At 35.5% G+C, this 15,397-nt stretch overlaps 1 protein-coding gene across 6 annotated transcripts in view; it reads left to right on the top strand.

Annotated features, from left to right (window-relative positions):
- LOC129002602 (dmX-like protein 2) overlaps positions 1-15,397 on the top strand; it is a 177,984-nt gene that overhangs the window by 87,736 nt on the left and 74,851 nt on the right. The gene's annotated exons all lie outside the window — the stretch shown is intronic.

The following is a 15,397-nucleotide window of genomic DNA, read 5'->3' as shown; positions in this document are numbered from 1 at the left end:
AGCATACCTAGTACATCAGACAACATATCAGCCACTTGACACTGAGGTTGAAACTGTAGAGGTCTAGTGAGGGGTCTCTTAGCCTCAGCAGGATCATCTGACATGACTCTGCTGACTGCTTTGGCAGAAATGCAGCATACCTAGTACATCAGACAACATATCAGCCTCTTGACACTGAGGTTGAAAATGTAGAGGTCTAGCAAGGGGTCTCTTAGCCTCAGCAGGATCATCTGACATGACTCTGCTGACTGCTTTGGCAGAAATGCAGCGTACCTAGTACATCAGACAACATATCAGCCACTTGACATTGAGGTTGAAACTGTAGAGGTCTAGCGAGGGGTCTCTTAGCCTCAGCAGGATCATCTGACATGACTCTGGTGACTGCTTTGGCAGAAACGCAGCGTACCTAGTACATCAGACAACATATCAGCCACTTGACACTGAGGTTGAAACTGTAGAGGTCTAGTGAGGGGTCTCTTAGCCTCAGCAGGATCATCTGACATGACTCTGCTGACTGCTTTGGCAGAAATGCAGCATACCTAGTACATCAGACAACATATCAGCCTCTTGACACTGAGGTTGAAAATGTAGAGGTCTAGCAAGGGGTCTCTTAGCCTCAGCAGGATCATCTGACATGACTCTGGTGACTGATTTGGCAGAAATGCAGCGTACCTAGTACATCAGACAACATATCAGCCTCTTGACACTGAGGTTGAAAATGTAGAGGTCTAGCAGCGTACCTAGTACAACTACATAAACTGTGAAGAATAAATTGTTGGACAGCTACAAATTTCTTGCAGGTAACTGGCCACTTTTGAGAAAATATATATCAGGATGAAACGCCTTAAGAATGAAACGATGGTTCAAATCCAAGCAAGATTGTTTCCAGACCGAAATGCCATTTGTCATTGGGTGATGAATTAATGATGCTATCTAACAAAAAAGATTACGTTAGATAGTAACAAAACCAGGATTTGGACCGTTCCCTTTCAAAATGTAAAAAATACCCCCGCCGCAGCAAACCTGCAGACTAAGCGAATTTCCATTTGACTGATTGGATTTACACTGAAATGTCTACTTAAAAATATAACATTTATTCTCTATTTAAATAGAATTAGTTTAACTAGTACTTAGGTTTGCTGCATCAGGGAGGGTAAAACTGTTTTTTTTTTTTGTAAAACGTTAATAGTTAGTAAGAAATAAAAACATTTTCCAAATTTGATCAAAATATGTTCATAAACAAGCAAACTACAACAATTTACTTATTCTCCATAAGAATAACATGGGAATTTTAAATTTACAATTTTTTGGAATTTTCTCCGTAACCATTAGGCGCATAATAACGCTTCAATATACTAAATTATTTGTTTTTTTAAGCTCTACAAAATGGTTTGGAAAGAAATTGCTAAATTTTATGTTTTTTGGGTCAAAAATGGGAAAAACCTATTTTTACCCCATAAAACCCCCCGTAAACCCCCGTTCCCATGGTCCGATCATGCTGGATCGCGAACTCGTTCAAATAAACGTAGGTTTACACGTTTGTACCTAATTTCATCAAAATCGGATCATTTTTGCTCGAGTTATCGTGCTAACGGACACATATATATATATATATATATATATAAATATATAAATATATAAATATATATATATATATATATGAATTTGAACGGATGGTGTTTTTGGCCTCTAGGGACCTCAAAATGAAAAAAAAAATCGGTCCCACGTCCAGGTCTTACCATGAGTACTACGGTAATAGCTTATTCCCTATATGGGAAATTCGCTAATACCACTGGCTTAAAAACACACACAAAATATTTAAAAAAATGAATTTTTATGAATATAATTAATAAATAATCCTGCTTTCTTGAAACTAATTAGTATAGCAAATAAGTTGGAGCCAAGAAAAAAATGTTTTTATAAGAAGATTGTTGCCGCACGGAATGCTTGACTTAAGAGGGGGAATTTCATGTAGCAAAGTATGTGTCTATGTCCTGATTGTTTCAAATAGACTTCGTTGTTTTTCAGCAAAACCAGTTTTGTATGGATTTAAATTAGATTTTCAGACTTGAAAAATCTTTGTGGTTTATAAGGATTTTAAAAAATAAAATTGTCCTGGTCTGTATGTTTCATCATTGGCATGGATTTATTTTTAGAATGAGTAATCCTAGAGTCTTCCGAGCAAAAGACTAACCAAGCAGAGATGGACATTGTCTGTGTTCTTGGAATAGAAGAAACCTCCCAACAGAATTCACTAACACCTGCTTCGTTCTCGCTATTAATGAATGAGCTCTAGATTTCTGTTTTTTTCATTTTTTCAGTAATATATCTTCCTCTATGCATATACTGACCTATTTATCTCCGAATGACTCTTAACTGACTGATAAATCAAACTGCCCCTTACTACCAAAGTTGACATTTTTGCTAAAATCCATTACTTTTCCTTGCCTGTTCTTGCTTAGTTACACAGGCCTAACAATTTGATAAAACATATATTACTCACAATACTTTGCTGACGTAACCAGCAAGGCGAGTTGAAAGAGGGTCCCAGTCTGTGAAGAACTCAGTCATAGATGCTTTGTATGTGTAGTAGTGTTCTATAGCATTCTTCGCTATTTCCACATCATAATAGCTGGCATGTAGGAAATGGGCAATCTGAACATCTAAGAAACAGTACAGAATTTATTAAAATGAGTGATGTTGTAGAATTGTTAAAGCACTACAGTTGTAACATTTTTGTGGTTGTTGATATAAAGAATATCCAACATTTTCAAGTAGCTGATTGGTTGAGTGCTCGTCTTTAAATCTAAAAATCACTGATTCGTTTACATGTAAGATCGATTCTGGACCCATATGCCATTCGATGTTAATAAAGGTTGCTGTTAGATGGTAACAAGACTACTGTTCGGATCTTCCTTTTAAAAACATGTAAAAATACAAAAGTGTAAATAAACACAAATACAAATTTCAAAAATTGTAAATTAGAATCGGTGCATTAGTTTAGTACATTTTTTAAATTAAATATCTACTATAAAAAATACCTATTTTAAGATTGACCTTTTTGCTTTCTAGTAATGACATTGTTGTAAGCATAAGATGATCGCACATATTCTAGCAAATGTGGTTCTTGATGCACACTACCCTGAATCTAATAAACTACTTATTATTCATGAATGACTTCAATTTGGCTAGCCATTAATGCCGATGATAAAATTAAAATAACTGATTATCAAAACATTATCGATGTACAACTGTACCAAGACACAACCTTAGGGTGATAGAGGGAGAGAAGTTTCATTGATTGAGCTTGCTTAAAACAAAATTGTAGTTGTTGTGGCTTGCCAGAATGCATTTACATAATAGTGGTATGGTATAGTGAATTGTGAACTTATCTTGAGCTGTTTGGAAATACATCTCATTAGGAAAAAACTGTCAGTACTGCCATTAAATATTGAACGTTAGTCACCTACCATATATCTGAGGCAAGTGGGGCTGAGTCGCTATCCACTCCTGCACTGCCGCTATGTCTTCCACACGTATGTTGGGATACCTCTTGAGCTCTGACTGTAGACTGGTCCTGTACTGAGCCTCTAGACCTACCATTGTGACTGTCTGCAAATCATAACTACTCAGTAAAACGTACATACAGGTGGGGCAAAAAAACGATCTATTTTCTGCAGCACACTGTTCAGCCACAGGTCGTCTGAGGGTGGTGGGGGTAGACTCGTTGGAAAGCCTACACAATGCCATTATATGCAGTCATAGAGCAGTAATCCCCTGAGCTATGTGTGGTTGTTTGTGAGTCCTATTTAATAAGTAGTGAATTCATTCAATGCAACTCAGCAGCAACCCTGTGTATTCTTTCAATTAAGGCGACATTGAAAAGTTCCATTGCGTAGCACAATCATGCGGTGGGTTACTAACTTTAGAACAACGGCTTCTGCGTTCAAAAGGAAGCTGACAGGCCGTCTGAAGTCAGATCGGACGCCAGACAACTAACATTCGATAGAGTTCATGCTCCTGTGGTAAACAGTTTTCGTAGGCCTGCCCAAAAACAAGCGGCTGCCTTGAACATTTCTGACCGCTCAGTTACACAAATTTGAGTTTAAATTCTATCCCTACAGATTCATTAGAATAATAATCTGTTTAGTTTTGTTTATTATCCATACAGATAATCACAACGGGACCTCTCCATATCAACATGGAGATTGACCTAATTAAATTAATGCATGGAACTGCCACTGAGTTTTGATGACTGAATCATTACTTTTAAAAAAGACTCGATAACAACCGCACGTAGCTCAGGGGACCACTGCTCTATGACTACAAAAACTGGTATTGTTTAGGCTTTCCAACGAGCCTACTCCCACCACCATCAGAAAACCTGTCGCTGAACGGTGCACTGCAGAAAATAGAGCAGTTTTTTGCTGCACCTGTACATTGTGCAGCATGAGGTGTTTTGAGAGTGAATGTCATATTTGAACACAAATGTGTTTAGAGTTATGCATCAAGATAGATCTAAGGAGGAGGGGTTTCAAATTTGAACACCGATAATCAGGTCTTGCCTGGTAATTAGGTCAGTCTAGAGCGGCCATTGGTTTTCCAGAAACTGGGCCTCGCTGTCCTCGATCATTGGGTTTTTAATTTGTAGTCCCGGCTAAGAAATAGATCAATAGATGGTCTCAGTAACAAAACAAAACTAGGCATCTTACTTTCATTCTATACCGGTACTCATTCTTCAATTAAATTGGGTTGAAATATACACCCAGTAGCTTTCCCATCTCAATTGGTGTTATTGTACTTGTAAAGGTTTTAGTTACCTGATGTCTAGTCAAAAGGGGCTTGTTGTAGTATAATATTAACTATAGATGTTAGGTGCTGTCAAAAATAGAGCACATCTTTAGGTTCAAATGTCAAACCAAACATTGGTTGGGCTCGAGATGCGGCGCGGGTGGAACGTAAGTCGCGTCTGGTCTTGTGTGTGTTTTTTGTTTTATGAATTTAATGTTTTATTTCAATCTCCTGACAAACTCCAACACGAGCGATCATTAGCAACATAACCAAACCTAAAGATGTGTTCCATTTTTAATAGCACAAAAGAACTGTAGTTTCCAATAGTAGTTCACGTTTATACTACAAAGTGATCATTTTGACAGATAACAGGTAACTTAAAACCATTAACTCATACGACCCAGAGGCCATCAAACATGAAATTGGTAGTATTGTAATATTAAAATAAAAGACGAATGATTTGTTATGCATAATGTAATATGTATACAGTGGTTTGTTAAAAAAGGTCAAGATGAGAGATTTCAAATTTCAAGCCAAATATGTAACTTATAAAGTGATCGGTGTGATGGGTCAAATGTATAACCATTTAGCCTAATCAGTCTTTAAACAATACAGTAAGCTGCAAACGTAAATATCACAGGATAGTGATGTTTAAATTATACTATTCCTTAATCAGAGTAAAATTTTCATTCACAGATAACATAACCATAAAGTATCAGTCACTTTTAGAGAGAGAAACATGACTCAGTGTATCTTAATCAAATATTTTGAAACAGTGTGAGTCTGTGATTGATGAGATGACTATTGTAGCTTTGTTACTAATACAAGCTATTTTTAGCAATTTTACCTTTGTTGGAAATTTATAATTAAAGTGCCAGTGTGTATTTGTGTGTTCTCAGTTTGTATATGGGGAATCTGTATTAGATACAGTTTTAGTTTATTTTCTTTTATTTATTTTTTTGTTTTAGTTAAGGGTAATAGTTAATAAAATTGCCTTTTGATGAGATAATTGAATCATCATATCTCTCTCCTCTAAAAACCCAACGTAATCAAGTTGTACCACTTCTTAACATTGTACCAACAAAATTACCCCCTTAGAGAAACCTCATTTGTCAGCCTTCGAATATGACTCACGCCTCGTCATTGTAAGGAATGCTATTTATAAAACGTCAAACGTTAGCAACAATGGGTTAACAACAATGTTTAATGATCAGCTGACGCATTGTTGCGGACATAACCTACATTACTGTACTCACCTCGCCCCCTCGCCACAGTGTTGAGTGTGCCGCAGCGCTGGTCGACGTTGTGCGCAAGCTTCACAGCAATCACGTGACTGACCTTGATAACTGGTCGATATGACGTCACCTCGCCGCGCCATGGTGCACACATACACACACACACAGAGACAATCACAGATTCACACCAGGATGCAAGAGATTCTGTTTATTGTTTATCTCAATTCGTGAATGTGTCAGTAATTTTCCTCTGATGTAGATAAGTTTGTGACGTTTTTATCTGTGTTATCTATCTCCCTACCTTCAACACGAAGGAAGAAATCGAATGATGTAGCTTACAAATTGTCTCTTGTACAATATAAAATAATAGTTGGTAGTTTTAAATTGTAACAAAATAAAAATAAAATATTTTAAATTGTAACAAAATAAAAATAAAATATGAGAGGAGCTCGCTCTCTTCACCAAAAACTCGTCTTCGTCTAGCACTGGCCGGTAACTCCGAACAAAAATGGTGCCAAGATATCCTCCCCCCCCCAAAAAAAAAAAAAAAAACTGGTCGGTATTCAACAGACAAGAGAATAATAACTACTGAACTTATTCCCTTATCTGTTGTTATTCATTCGGTGCTGCGTCACAACTGAACGAACTACGAACGTTCGCAAACCAATACATTGCTCTAAACTTTACATTTTATAGCAGCTTAATTTACAACAGCTCCAGATACAGCATTATAACGTTATACTGGTTGTATGGTTGTATCGTTACAACGTTCCGTTACGTCAGACGTGTTCTAAAGACTGCACAGAGCTTCGTGGATAGTTAAATACCAACTGCTTGTGAGGCAACGGTACAACGACCCGCTGTATGCGGTTTTATGTTGCGTGCGATGGAAACTGTGAGGTCAGAGTTTTAAAATAATTTGATCAACTCGTGTGGTTTAAATGTAAACCATTGTATTTGGAAAAAGTACAAAATAATAATTTTACACTATACACTGTGACGTTATTGAACCAAAGTGAAGGAGAATGTCCTTACGATGAACGTAAAGTGCACCTACTTTGTGCAGTTTGCATTATCGGAGTTCCTGACGACGAAGTTCTTTACCACTCCACTCCTCCCACTCCCCTCGTACCAAAATATAATCTCGACATTCTTTTTTTTTATTTGAATGTTCATGTAATTACGTTATTACGTTATACCATAGACAAAAAGAATTAATTATAGACCGTCAGCTGTGCTGCGGTTACCATTGATTCTGGCGCACACCGCTGGGATCGCACTAAGGAAATGCTTATTATTAATAGTGATATTTCATTTTAAGTTCTATGGACAATTTACTCGTATACCGACGTGTGCGAATGAAAACGAATCACCTATAAATGGTTATAGCATTAACTATGTATTTTCGTTGATTACGCCGTTCAAAGCGTAAATTATTTTTTTTCTGTACTCCAATCGAAATGGAGCAACCTGGAACACCGCCGAGGTTGGGCCTTTTACGAAAATGTAAAATATAGTTTTGAATCTGAAACTTGGAGTTCTGGTATAAATTTATAGACCCAAGGTGTATCACTCCCAGTTGCTGAGTTTTTTGGGGATCACTGTTACCGGATCAACCAGTCTATATTGCTTTTGCAAGTTCACCAACGCCGTCATCTTTCGAAGATCAAGATCGACGTTCTACTTTGACCGTGAAGTTACCAAATTGTATACATAGTGTATGTAATTTGATGACGCCACAGTACAGAGCTTAGAGACCTCGGGGTTTAGTTGCACTCGTGTCTCTTGTGATTATGATGGAAGGTCATTGTGACACTGCGGTCGGGTTTATGTTTTGCCTGCAAAGACTCTGGAAGTTAGACAGGTCAACAAACGAGTTTGCGGACCAAACTTGACGTCCTTCACTTCGCATTTCCGCATACACTCAGCTCCTTTGACTTTGAATTGGGATTTTTAAACATTTATAATTTTAAAGGGAATGTTTTTAAAGAGAGATATCTATGGTTGTCTTCATGCGTAGGCTTTCGCGGCCGTTGTCATTGAAATCCATGGTGATGGTTTTCGGCGTCAACCGCGTCGTCAGTTGTATTTCACTGCCAGACGTTTCGCCCTTACTATGAAGTGGCTAGGCTGAGACTAAGAAGTATACCTGGACGGATCATCACCGAAGGATACCACTTCATAGTAAGGGCGAAACGTCTGGCAGTGAAATACAACTGACGACGCGGTTGACGCCGAAAACCATCACCATGGATTTCAATATCTAGGGTTGGTCCTTGTTTGGAGTAAATGTTTTTTAATACTGTAACTACGATCACTGATATAAAATGTTAGGATTGTAGGTTGGAGCCTTTTTTGGAATTATTGTTTTTTAGTTAACTCCTATTGGGTTGGGGTATTTATGACAGCGCAATACCAGGTAAACAGAGAGTGTGACAGGTCAATTCTATGTCCCACTCACTATTCTGTGGCTAATCTCCTCTATGATACATTAATTTAAAATTTAGAGTGACCCGTTTCGTTCAAATTCTATATCCTAAGCAATCAGAAATAACCTCTTGACTCTGGTAGTCGGAGCCCCATTATTATACTTCGTCAAGGTGGTTGATGTAGTATGTTTTCGTCAAAATTGGTACTTTAAACATATCTAAAGCAGTAGTTTCATTAGTAAGACCTTTGGCTGTTGACTTCAGTATGCAAAGTGAATGGTATGACACAAATTTTAACTGGCATGAGACGCAGTACGTTACGTACTTTCAATGTTTTGATCCTAATTATTTGGTACTGTGATTGAAAACCATATTCATAACCAAAGTGGGCGTACCGGTGTCGGCAATATTACTTACTGTCGGAGCCTACTACTTATTAATTAACTTACCATTCAATTTGGTTTTAAAATTTCAACACGGTTGGGTTATTTTCTGACAATTCTATTACAGTACTGTGAAATGAGTACTACGATACATTTGACTTTTTGAGTCTTCTTGTTCACTCCGTCGGCCCCTTTTTATATGTCCAATTCCTCAAAAAGATGTAATTTGCTGGATGATAAGTTATTTCATACACTTTGAAATCCGTCGTAGAATCAGTAGAAACTTTGCACATCAAACGATGCATTTGGTTTCTACAACGTACAGATATGGTTAAATATTATACTTAGTGTATTTATTAGTTTTCCCGCCGACTACTGTAACACTGTTGGTTTTGTAGCTGTGTGTGCAACAACATTATCATTTAAATGCCCGCATGTAGATCGTACCTCACTGGTTTGTCGTATCGATCGGTTTAATTACCTACACAAGGCCAACATCTCGGGGTTCCCGTCTACTACAAGTGCTCAAGTAGCACTAGCACTTGTTGTTATTACTCTGTGGAACTTTCTATGATAGCGAGGTGCGACTCATATCATAACTTGAAGACTTCCGGTGTAGCAACCGTTGTAACTTCCGGTTACGCCGAGTTGATGAACTCATGTAACGTGGGTGGTAATATTTTGGTAATGTTTCTCGGAGAAACAATCAAGATTGGGGTTCCTTTAATTTCTTATTACGGCATGTGTGAATCGACGATCACGGTGATCGTTGGTGTCAATACATCGGCTAGCAGCATCTGTCTTATTTACTATCACCAATTGATTATTTTGTAAAGGGACTGTATTCAATTAATCTTGTACTGAGATACTGTAGTTAAATTGACAGTCTACATGTTTAACTTGACAACTAAATTGATATAAAAACACATTTTCCATGCCTAAATCTATACTGTGTTATGTATTCGTGTTATGAAGTTTAAAATATAGGCTATTCCACTTTACAACATAGGATTTTACTTTAAAAATGAAGTGCCGAGCAAAATTTTTGCCATACCTATGTCAACGGGTGTTTAAATATTTATCCCTTAAAAATATAATTTTTTCATAATTGATAACTCATCAATCTTAGTGAAAAATTGAGAATTTCGCTTTGTGCATAGACCTAATAAAAACTGAACAAAAATACAAAATGTAGAAATTGGTTTAAAAAAAAATATCAATTGTAATAAAGCACTGTTAAACTATATGCTTCAATATAAATGTAAAACATTTTAGTTAAATTAAATCCAAAAGAGAAATAATATTACAGTATTACTAAACGTTGTTATTTTACCCAAAGAAAATCTCAGCCTCTCTAGGTAGGGCTTGCAATCCTTCCATGTTGTAAAAAAATAAAATACACAATTAAGTGGCACAGTCCAGGATTAATCAGTACAAATACTTCGGAGGAGACGCTAGAAAATCCCAACTATTAATCTTTTATCTACAGTATTATCTTTCACTTCAATCTTATGCGTATTTGCTTTGCGAGTACATTGGTGATGGCAATCCAAACATTGTAAATAAAAGGATTAACTGTTGTTGTTATCGTAGAGCGAATAAGTGAAGGGGTCTGAACGGCAATGCAAATATGTTTTGCATTTAATTAAACTAGCTAAAAATGGAGAAAATAAACTCTACTTAAAGTGTTCCGTACGTTTTTCGTCAGTCGCCTATTTTTTTAAATGCCACACTATAAAATATTTGTAAAATAAACTCTACCAATCTACATAAGTTGACAATTAATTAAATGCTATGTTCAGAGGGCAAACCCCGTGATCCGCTCAACCACAGACAGTTGTAAACATCGACTCGTAAAACGGTTGATCAGTTATCAGTGATGGAAACCTAATACATTGACTGTTGATCAGGGACCGAAAGAAGTATTTTTAGCGGGCTTGCGAAACACTGCTTTCTTTTCTCAAATTACTTTTTGGTCTGCACGTTATTTAGTCAGACGGTTTACCACGTTGTTATGTTTTAAACTGAATTAATCATACTATCCGTACTAATTACAACCAAAAATTATTTTTATATCCAGTTGTTCCACGATGAGATAGTGATTGAGGTTTGTTCTCTAACTACTACGGCTCTAAAATAGGCGCTACTCCTCCAATCAAAAGCTTGGCTCGTCAATACAGCCTGCCCTAGTGATCAGTCTGATGAGGATGTTGACAATGAGATTAACGTTGTAGACTAATCATCGCACTGTTACTTGTACAACCTTCATCGGTTTGAGGTATTTTGGGACCAAGTCAGTTGGAACGAGATTTTCTGTTTTGGTCTTGTGTAAGCTTTTCCTTTCTGTAATTCTTCTGAAGGCCGATTGATAGTTGTAACGATGAGTTGATTTTAATTTAAACCAGTTAAAAGTGAGGTATATGAAGTAAATTATATCTGTATGTTTGTGAATCACGAAAAACACTCGAAAAACTCAGATATCGCAGGCATGCAGTTTTGATATTCTACGGCATTACTCAAAATCTTTAAAACTCCTAGGGAACTTTGTGAAACAAACATTGATTAATTTCAATGTCAATATAATTAAAACTACAAACTACAATGTTTACCTTCGTTTTGTTACAGTAATCAGTATACTCATGTTAAATTTTACTAGAATAAGATCAAACGACGAAGATATTTTGTGCAGCTAAGTAATTTACTCGATATTCTTAGATACATGCTAAAATTATATAATAATTATAATGTAACACTTTCAAACTGTATTTGCTAAGTACTACAACAGGAAAGAGATCAAGTCTCTATTTATTTGCTTCACTATTTATTCTGTGCTACTACGTATACCTTTCCCTTTTGTGATCTCATCTTGTTGAAATTATAAATAAGAAATAGGAAAATATAAATAATAATAAATAAATAAGTATAAATAAGAAAATTCATTTCAAAATAGTAGCCCTAATCGCTACAATTTTCATAATATAATTAGGAAATATTTAATTAAACCATTAAATGTCAATATTTTAAGAATTTTTTGAATTTATTTGTTTAAAGCATCAGGTAAAATGAGATTTTTCGAATTAAAGCGAAATCTTACGATTTTACGTTAAGACTCATTTAAATAAGAATTTTAAAAACTGTGTGAAATTGAAAGAAAAATTACTTTAAATGTATATGATTTTGATAGTAAAGTAAAAAAAAAAAACAACAACTATAAAAAGTTATTTGATCAATTTTTAGTTAATTTTCTGGAAGATTTACGTTATACAGTGTGTAAATGAAGTATTGAAACAAATCTATTGTAAATAAAATTAGAGTTTTGTCTGTACATTGCTCAGAATCATACATTTTTAGGTTATTTTTACGTTTTATACATTAAAGAAGCCGAAACAAGTCTCATCTAAATTTCTGTCTGTCTCTCTGTCTGTCTGTCTGTCTGTCTGTCTGTCTGACACACTCAAGATGGCATTTTACGCAATCTTCTCCAGGAAAACGAGAGTACCTATCAAGACCCAAGTCATTTTAATGTATTCACTGGATTGGCGAGAGTGTCTTTAGCCATTAAAATATGGTCTCACTACTTTGTAATTAAAATTACGGCCGTTCAAAAATGCAGTTTTGTGCGATTTTTGTCAAGTTTTCTTCCAATTTGTATCACATAATCATCTATGAAACAACGAACAGCTGTTCGGATCAAGATTATTTTTTCTAGCTGTCACTGAAATGTTTACAAATGTTGTTTACAAACACCACAACCATTTCCGATCACGTTTTGAAGGCAAATCCCATCCAAGTGAGATTAAAAACGTTTTTATTACATAAAGGATTTAATTAATCGCAAGTGGAATAATATAGTGTAACCGTAAATTAAATAACTAGGCATCATCCAGGTCAGGAACCAGAAATATGTGTATAAAATTGTTTTGGAGTTTTGATAACCAGAAAGAAGACATTGAATCAAGATTGAATCAGTGTTGTATACGGCTGGGAAACTAAAATTTACTAATGACCGTCGCCAATAGCTTAGAAACAATGTTCTACTCATTGACGGCTCTTCAATGGCGGTTGTGTAAAGTGTAAAGCAAAATATTACAACTGCAGTGGGTGATTGTAACAGAGGTTTACGGATGATGCTGAACTCGATTTTCCAATGTGTCACTTTCTGTTCCTACCATTGACTATATAAAGTCAATAGTTCCTACTCACCGTGTGATGCAATCGCTGGACCATACAGCCAAAAGGCTCATAGCCCTTCTCTTGGGTACGTGTGGTACGTATGCTTACCCAATTATTTATAACAACCCTTTCGACAACGATCCTTGATACCGGTACTTTTCCATAGAATACACGGCCTACCTAGGTACTTAAGAAATAAAATTATAAACGTCCAAAAACCCAACGTTGTGTGATTTTTGTCACATTTCCTTATAATGTTAATATATATACCAGCAACCATTGTTTAGAGAATACGTAATCTATTAAATAACAGAAAGTTATGTTGTATAAGGTTTTTTTTTTCAAACTGACACCGATAAGTTTGCATTAAGAGTTGTGTACAAATAAAGCAATTAATGGGAAATAACTTTGATTGCCGATAACTTTTTACGAGAAAATCCAAAACCAAGAGATCAATAACCTTGATTAATGCATATAATTGGTCGGCTGTACTACAGTTCTTAACTGTAAACGTTGGTTTTTGGTACGGTACTGGTTCTTTTCCTTTTAACCTTTAGTAGCAGCAAGAATCATTTTTACGTACCAACACATCACAGTAATTTACAAATTAGTTATCGTTGGTGTTGCACCTTATTTATTACAGGCGTAGGCCTATTCAATTTAATTGATGTGTTCAGATAGCATTTCCACAGAATTTCGAGTCATCTCCGGTCCAAGCAAATATAAATTGTTATGATCAAATTTTATGGCATTAACAAAGATTTCAAGTACTAATTTTATATGTACCTTTTTATGCTTAAAGCGTAGCAGATTCCCGAATTAAGTTCGGTATTTTTGTGTGTATGTATGATGGTAACGCATTAATGTCCTTGTTTCTCAATGTTTCACGGAAAGGACAAGAGCGCCTTGATAATGAAAATGTCAACCCGAATAAAGTGTTAAATTTAGAGGTTGAGGTAGTACCATAAATACTTTTAACCATTATGTTATAGTCCTTTAAATTCTGAACAAAATTGTACAAATCCCATTTCCGTATATTTACTCTCACCGCTTACACATGATAAAGGTTGTTGACAAACTTATGGGAGAAAGTATGTGTCAGAATGCTGAACCCGTTTATTTAGTTTAATCATTGGATATAACATATGGACCAACAAGATCCGGGTGACATTTAATTGCGAAGCATTAGTTTTGGCTTGAAACTGTCAGATACTGTATTTGCGAAGGAATAGTTTTGTCAGCATATCTGAAAGTATGCAAACCAACTGCTGTGCTTTATATAAGAAGGTTTTAACTGACTATGATAAGATCCCCGTGCGTAGAACGGGCACACAGCTAGTCTGTATTTAAATATACAGGGTGTCCATAAAAAACGTTTCAGGACTTTGGGAAATGGATCCCCATACTAGAAGGAAGAAAAAAGTTTATGGGAAGGTATGTCCGAAAATGCATATTTACCCAGATATCCGCCATTTTGTTTTTTATACAAAAATATTTTTATCTGTGAAGTTTTTTATTCGATGATTATGAAACTTGGTAAACATGTTACCATACACAAGACCTATTATAGAAAAAATAATAAAGTTGTTCCGATTGTAAATTTCAAAATGGCGGCCGTTTGAATTTTTCTAACTTTATTAACTCGAAAACGGCTAATTCTATGAAAAAATGTCAAGAATACTTTTTTTAGCATTTTTAATTGCCTATCAAACAATACCAAGATCAAAAAGATCGGACAAAAGATAACTGAAATATTACGTTTTTTCTGTAAAAATAAGGCAAAAATTAGGGGTTCCCCGAATAACTTTGCCTTATTTTTACAGAAAAAACGTAATATTTCAGTTATCTTTTGTCCGATCTTTTTGATCTTGGTATTGTTTGATAGGCAATTAAAAATGCTAAAAAAAGTATTCTTGACATTTTTTCATAGAATTAGCCGTTTTCGAGTTAATAAAGTTAGAAAAATTCAAACGGCCGCCATTTTGAAATTTACAATCGGAACAACTTTATTATTTTTTCTATAATAGGTCTTGTGTATGGTAACATGTTTACCAAGTTTCATAATCATCGAATAAAAAACTTCACAGATAAAATATTTTTGTATAAAAAACAAAATGGCGGATATCTGGGTAAATATGCATTTTCGGACATACCTTCCCATAAACTTTTTTCTTCCTTCTAGTATGGGGATCCATTTCCCAAAGTCCTGAAACGTTTTTTATGGACACCCTGTATATAACTATTCTGTTTGTAGCATTGATTTTTTAAAAGGATCCGCATTTTTTTACATAACAATTTTTTTTAACCCCCATAACAGGGTAGGGGTAGGGGATGACTTATTCTTTTTCAAATAGCAACCCCTATTGAGTGACACACCTCATTTTGA

This window comes from Macrosteles quadrilineatus, unplaced genomic scaffold (assembly GCF_028750875.1).
Source record: "Macrosteles quadrilineatus isolate MER2022 unplaced genomic scaffold, UCM_ALF_1.0 Scaffold_9__3_contigs__length_116548681, whole genome shotgun sequence".
NCBI lineage: Eukaryota > Metazoa > Arthropoda > Insecta > Hemiptera > Cicadellidae > Macrosteles > Macrosteles quadrilineatus.
The sequence above is the reverse complement of the archived record's forward strand: the minus strand, read 5'-3'. Positions and strand labels throughout refer to the sequence as shown.